Genomic DNA, 7,835 nt, shown 5'->3' on the forward strand with positions numbered 1-7,835 from the left:
AAATGTTACTGGAATTTTTTTAAATAGAGGTTTAGTCTGTGTGTGTTAATTGGATTAAAGCCAGCTAGTCTGGGTGTTTTGATGTATAATAGTTTTGAAATGTAAACAGTAAGGTAGAGGTACATTTGCATTTTGTTGAATAGATCATTCAAGATTGGGAGTGAAATCTTGCACCTAGCTAGGAGACACCAAGCAATGTTTATATTACTAATAAAATTGGTACTATGAAAGAGGTTCAAAGGGCCTGGTGATACAATGAAAATTTACATTCAAAGGGGAAGGCTGGGTATAACAGAAAGGAGTATGTGTGTGCAGGTCAGAGGCATGGAAGATCTAAGCCTGTAAGCCGACAAATGTGTCTGCGAAGGAACAAATTGAAAGGAACATCATTTTGAATTCGTAAAGTGAAAAATGCTTTGCCTGGTGTCTGTTTAAGTCTTTTGATTATTGTTGCCTTAATGGAGATTAATTTGTGAATTTGTTAAAAACTTATGATGGTAGTAATTTTTAGCCATGTATGTGTGTTTAATTTGTTGTGAATTAATAAATGTTTCATTTAGTTTGATATAAAAACCTCTCGAACTGGTGGTCTTATTCCTGAATTTAGAGCTGCAACTCAAAACATACAAATTGAAATTAAAAATTATGACAGTTGTTTCAAATTTCCCTCTGGGGTTTTAAATAACTCAGCCTTTTATCAACTGGTGTGTCATAACATTACTGACACACAAAAAGCAAATCTCATCCTGTCAGCTAATTACTGGAATGTTTGGAATTGATCCAATCTGGTTGTGAATGAAAAAGGGCCAGCCCACAAAAAGGAAACAAATTTGGCAGCGATTACATTGAGACAAAAGGTCAAAGTTACAATCACCAAAGCCCCACCTTGTTCAGCCCCAGTGGCCTAATGGATAAGGCACTGGCTTCCTAAGCCAGGGATTGTTGGTTCAAGTCCCATCTGGGGTGGAGTAAAATTTGGTCCACAAACAAATGTCAAATCTCCTTTTCTAGACAATGTCACATTCTGTGACAGTCAGTGAACTTTCTGTTTAATTTCTCAACCAATCTGGGCTGTTCCTGTTCTGCCCCCTTCTCACACTGCCACTGGCTTTTGACTGACACAATCCAATGCAATGTTTCTCCCAAGCTGTGCACCATTGCAACACTCAGGGAACAATGTCACCTTCACTTTTCAGGTAAATACTGTCCCTTTAACTCGTCTTCAGTTTACCCAAGACCCCAAACACAGTTACTACTTTGAAATGTCAACTGATATTATGTAAAATTAGATTGAGAGATTTATATCAGGAAGGGTATTAAGGAATATGGAACTAAGTGGGGTGGATAGAGTTAAGATAGAAATCAGCCATAATTGAATTGAATGGTGGAACAGGCTTGAGGGGCTGAATGTCCTCCTCCTGTTCCAATGTTCCCAAGTTTATCAGGGGATCAGGATCAAAAGACGGGGAAATGGATTTGACTGACAGATCAGCAATTATGGAATTAAATTGGGACCAGGATCGAGGGGCTGAATGGCCTCCACCTGTATCCCTTATTCCCTCAGCATTCAGAAATCCATCAATCTTGGTCTTGAATATATATAATGACTGAACATCCACAGCTCCCTGGGAGAGAGAATTCCAAAGATTCACAGCCTCCACCTTGCTGAAAATGTGTACAACAATCCCATCCCTGTCCATCACCCATGCACCCTGTTCTCTAGGTTGTAACTGAGTGAAAACCTGTTATTGTCTTCGAGTACAATAAGTCACTGTCACCAAAATGAAGCCCAAGGGTTTGACAAGCTCTGTTTAATCAAAGTGAAGGCCCTTTAACTGGATGGGTCAAACCGTGTGATCACAGGACAAGCCTCACCCTCACACTGCACATCCCAGTGAGATCAGACATCACAATAGTTTATAAACGGGGTCAGGTTGAGGCAGGAGACTGCACAACCAGTTTGAGTGAAGGAAATGGAACTGCACTGACTGTGACAATGGAAATATCACTCGCTAGCTGACACTTGGAAGTTTGTTGCTGTAGAAAGTTTGTTTCGACCTGTCATTCAAGCTTCAGAATTTGAGGTCAGGTGATGAGGACTGAGATGAGAAATGTCTTCACTGAAAGGGGTGTGGATCTTTGGAATTCTCTCTCCCAGGGAGCTCTGGATGTTCAGTCATTGAATATATTCAAGACTCAGATTACTGGATTTCTGGATGCTGAGGGAATAAGGGATGTGGGGATGGTGTGGGAAAGTAGGATTGAGGTAGATTAGCCCTGATCGTATTGAATGGTGCAGCAGACAGTAGGGGCCGAATGGCCTATTTCTTATGCTCATCATGTTCTCTGGGTCGTTGTAGCTGTTGTTGCATTCTTGTGCAGCAAGTCATTGCAACCAACATGGTAAATTTTATAAAACAATTTGAGGAGATCATTAACATGCTGGACAAGGTCCATGCAGGTTTGTCTATTTGGACTTCCAGAAGGTATTTGATCATGTTCTACACAGGAGATTATTCATCAAGATGAACATGCAGGGAATTGGAGGGAACCTTGTGACATGGGTTGATAATTTGTTTGGGAGATGGGAATCAGAGAGTAGGGATAAAGGGAATATTCTCTGATTGTCAGGGTGTGTTCAGTGGTGTTCCCTCGGGATCTGTACTGGAGACTCAGCTTTTCATTATATTGATCAATAACTCTGATGGAAGAATAGGATGGGGTAGTTTACTGATAAGACTAAGGTGGGTGATACAGTTAGTAATGTAGTTGGGAGTACAAGAAGTTGCAAAAGGATATTGATAGATTAAGTGACAAATCAGGTGGTCTGATTTAAACTAAAAAGTGAATTTATTGTGAGTTACAAATCCATACAGAAGATTGATTGAACAGCAGACTAACAACAACACAATATTCAACTTACACCAAACTTTAAATCAACCAAAATAACAAAGCATTTGAAAATGACTCGTGGTCTTTCCCAGGACATGAAATGAATCTTGGAAGAGTGTAAGGTGTTATTGTCACACTGTTATTACCTCGAGATATGATAGGCTGAGGGAACTCAGGTCTGTAGAGACTCACACCCACTCCCTCACCATACTCAGGATAGTAGTCCTACCAGATAGGAGAGAAAAACATTCCCCATGGTATTAGTCAAACACCCGTCAGCAGAAGAGGATCTGTCTATTATTCACATCACCGAATAAAGCAGGGTCCGGTTCTACCCCATACCCACTCCTGAGAGCTGGCTCACTTTACTAACACACACACACACACACACACACACACACACACGCGCACATCAGGGGAAACTCTCAGAACACGACAGACAGAAGTTTCTTTAAAACCTCTGTGCTTTAGTCTGGCTCCCAATTCCAATGTTTAGAAATGACACCGAACTTTAGTGGCACAGGATGGAGCTCATTTCCATCATACAAACACATGCAGAATTGAAGAGATCGAGAGAGGTTTGCAAATCTGTTACAGAGTGGACAATGACACTGCAGTCAACTGCAAGCTGTAGATCATGTGTATCTATGGTGGTCAGTTTAGTTTTGGCACGGAGGTGACCGAGGTAAAGGAGTTTCCCATCTCGATGGTATTTAATACTGACACCAGAGGGCAGTTGATCTTTGATGAGGTAAGTCACTGTCAGGTAGATTGTAAATAGAATGGGGGCTATCACACAGCCTTGCTTGACATCAGTCTGGATTTTGAAGACTTTTGTTTCGAATTTCCCACTCAAGACAGTTGCAGTCATATCATCATGAAGCAATCGCAGGATTGTGATGAATTTTCTTGGACATCCAAATCATTGGAGCACAATTCACAGAGCTTCACGATTTACTGAGTCAAACGCTTTTGTCATATTGATGAATATAATGAAGAGTTCCTGGTGTTGTTCTTGACAATTTTCTTGGGTTTGTCTCGCAACAAAGACCATGTCGGAGGCTCCTTTGGAAGGTCTGAAGCCAAGTCAAAGTTCTAAGTAATGCCTGTATCACTCGATCCATGTGGGGGACTGATGCCTGCTGGACAGATCATCGACTTGTTCGATCAATGATGAACATCCAGCCAGCACCAAGACATCACAAGGCCCAAAAGTCCAAGAGGAAGTAGGTCAATGTCTCAGGCCTAAAACATCCCGACCGAAGAGAGGAATTCCAGGTGTGGCTCATGACCAATGTGGAAAATCTTCACACATCCAACTCAATTCCTGAACAGTGGGATCAAATAAAGTCAGCTTTCGTAAACTCCTGTGCCCAGACCATTGGGGTCGAGCTTCATCATCACCAGGCCTGGTTCAACGAATGTGACGCTCAAATATGTGACCCCTTGGAACAAAAACGATCAGCCTTCATTGCCTGATACAGCACCCAAGGTCGCAACTCAAGAAGGCAGCATTTCAACATCTCAAGGCTGATGCTCAAAGGCAAATCCGGAAGATAAAGAATATGTGGGAAGAGAAAGCCTGGGAGATCCAACAATATGCTGATCATCATGAGATACAAATCTTTATTAGGGCTGTGACTGCAATAGCTTCTCCAAATCGCTTTGACACTTGTCTGGAAGGTAACTCAATATTACATTTAAACTTTCAGCTACTTGCTTATTATCCAATTTTATTAGAGGAAAATAAATTTCAGAATCATTCATTTCTACATCTTTCTCTTTATCTACCACCACTAATACCACCTTTTGGTCTTCTTCCCTGTCAAAGTACTTTTTAAGCATGTTTACATAACACGCCCTCTGCTTGTTTCTTCTATCTGGAGTATTTGTCAAATAATTTACTTCACTCAGCTTCTTTTCAATCCTGTGAGGCTCACTAAACCTTGCCTTTATCGAGTCACCCAGTACTAGTAACAGAACTGGCACTTTTTCCCCAACAACAAAACCACGAGCTGTAGCTTTCCTATCTGCCTTTACTTTCATTACTTGCTGTGATATCTTTAAATGTTCCCTAGTTAACTCACATGCTCTGTCCAATCTTTCTCTAGAGTTTGATGCATAATCCAGGAGTGAAGTTTCTGAATTCTGACCCACCAATTTCTCATGAATCAATTTCAGTGGTCCCCTTACCTCATGACCATATACTACTTCGAAAGGACTAAAACCAGTTGAAGCATTAGGAGCATCCCTAATATCAAATGACAAGAATGGAATTCCGCTATCCTAATCCTGTGGATAGTCCTGACTATACGCCCTCATCATAGTTTTTTACAGTTTGATGCCATCTTTCCAAAGCCCCTTGTGACTCGGGATGGTAAACTGTTGACTTAAACTGTTTTATCCCCAAATTGTTCATTACTTCCTTAAACAGCTGTGACTTGAAATTTGAACCTTGATTTGATTGTATTTCTTTTGGCAAACCATATTTTGTAAAATATTTAGTCAACTCCTCCACAATTCTCTTGGTTGAAATATTTCTCAAAGGTATCACTTCAGGAAACCTTGTAGACACATCCATTATGGACTGCAAGTACTGATTTCCACTTTTAGTCTTAGCGAGGGGTTCTACACAATCAATCATGACCCGAGTTAAAGGTTCTTCAAATGCTGGAATTGGAATTAAAGGTGCTGACTTAATCACTGCTTATGGTTTTCCTATCACCTGACATGTGTGACACGTTCTACATAATTTGACTACACCTCTATGTAATCCAGGCCAATAAAAATGCTTCGTATTTTTGCCTGTGTCTTATTCCTAAATGTCCTCCCATTGGAATTTTACGAGCTATTCTCAGGATCTCATTTCTATATCCAAATGGTATAACAATCTTGTGCACTTCCCTCCAGCTTTGATTTGCTGAAACATGATAAGGCTGTCATTTGCTCAATAAAATATTGCCCTTAAGGTAATAACATTCTGGAATGCATTCTGCCTCTGCTTCTGAGAAAGATATCTGATAAAACTTTCCTATTTGCGTATCCTTCTTTTGTAATTCTACCAGCTGCCTTGAGCTAAATACTTCAGCTGCATTGTCCTCCATTCTTTCTTCCTGAACAATCTTAGCAAAAAGTGTCAGCTAATTGGACTTAGACACCTTTGCCCTGCATTTAAACTTCCTGTTTTTCCTGTTTCAACCTGTGAGCCTGTTATCACAAAATCTGGAAACAATCCAGGATGCTCTCTCTCTGCAACACCTCTGTAGAAAACACCTCTAAAGGCGGCTCATAGGCATTACACGCATCTGTGACCCAGCTATATCATTATCTAAAATTAGTTGGCAATTTTTTTAGAATGTGCAATTTTTTCAATACTCCAACAATCACCTCACCTGTTTTCCACTTACTCTTTAACTTTACATTCCATAATGGAATAGATTTAGCATCTCCATGAACCCCACTTATTATTGCCTGTTGCTGCAATATTCCCGCTAAACAATGAATGTCACTATCCCACAACATTAGGGATTGACTGGCCCCTGTGTCTCTTAAAATTTTAACATCTTTACCTACTCCACCCTGTACACATGGAAAGACTTCCCCTTCACATATAAAATCTTTAAACATTTCTGCAACCTGCTCCTCAGAACTCCCTTGGGTAAATTGTGAATGCATTCCCACTTCTTTACCTATCATTGATTCTTTGTTTTACCTGTACATAAACCACTGTGCCTGTGCCTGAACCTCAAAACCCACAATACTTTCACTTCCAGAAATTTTATGCACCCCAATAATCCCAACAGATTTTCCCTGTAATTTCCAACACACTGACTTCGTGTGTCCAACTTTATTACAATGAAATAAAGTGTCACTTCTACCCTCAGCGCGTTCCATTTTATTCTGAGAAAAAACTTCCTGGGAATTTCCACCTACTCCTCCTCTTCCCTGACTACCCACTTTCTATCCATCTCCGATTTAAAAGGGTGACGATAAAAGGTTTAGATCTATGAACTGACTCATAATATTCGTATCCCTTGGAGAACTCGGTCTCTCAGATATTCCTTCCAATTTCAAATGCTGTGCTATACCTTCAATTATGTCTGATTTCCTTACCCCTGCAGGTAATTCTGATTGTAACTTTTCTACCAATTCCATTAACTTCGCTCTATTTGTCTTTTATAAACCAACCAAAGTTATAACTTCAACTCCCATACATGCCTTAGCAACTGTCAAAGCCATATTGTAGTCTCACCACTTTTAAAAAATAACCTTACACGAACTCCTGAATTCAAAGTGCTTCTCATACTCATAACATTAAGAATCACCAATCCCAAACCAATTAAGGAATTTCAAATATATTCCACAAAGAACCCAATTTGTTGTAGCACAGCGGATGGTAAATGCCGAGCTGCTCAAATCCCAGAAGGAAACTTGAAACAGCTGCCATAATTGTTTTGTAATGTGCATTTTATTACGAGATGCATGCTTCGAATTCAGTAGTAATAAGTCCATCGAGACTCAGAGCTTTGTTACAAAACTAAATTAAACATTAATAAAAGAAAAGATTTTAAGCACATACACAGTTCTACAAATTACTACTATAACTCCTAACTCCTCTAATTAATCTGACTCCTAGTTACACATCTGTTAAGGCAACAGTAAAACAAAATAAATTTCAACAGACCCAGGCAAACCACACAATACCCTGGACAGGGATATTCAAAGTGAGTTTTCTCAGCTTTGGTTCCTGTAGACAGCAACTTGATGCACAGAGGCTGGAAGCTTTTCACACTTGTTTTAGATTTTAGAATGCCTTCTCCTTACACATAACCTCATCTCCTTTATACATGTTTCTCCCTTTTAATGTAAATTCCAATGTTCCAATGTGTCTTTGCAACTTTACTTTTCTCACAATATAAAATCTTTCATAGTACTCATATTAT

General features: G+C 39.8%; 1 non-coding gene across 1 annotated transcript; it reads left to right on the forward strand.

Moving 5' to 3' along the window:
- Nucleotides 1-893: 893 nt before the first annotated feature.
- On the forward strand, nucleotides 894-966 carry trnar-ccu (transfer RNA arginine (anticodon CCU)). Its single transcript has one exon. It is a non-coding gene; the product is annotated as a tRNA-Arg (tRNA).
- Nucleotides 967-7,835: the final 6,869 nt, after the last annotated feature.

Source organism: Cetorhinus maximus, unplaced genomic scaffold (assembly GCF_964194155.1).
Source record: "Cetorhinus maximus unplaced genomic scaffold, sCetMax3.hap1.1 HAP1_SCAFFOLD_801, whole genome shotgun sequence".
In the NCBI taxonomy this organism is placed as follows: Eukaryota; Metazoa; Chordata; class Chondrichthyes; order Lamniformes; family Cetorhinidae; genus Cetorhinus; species Cetorhinus maximus.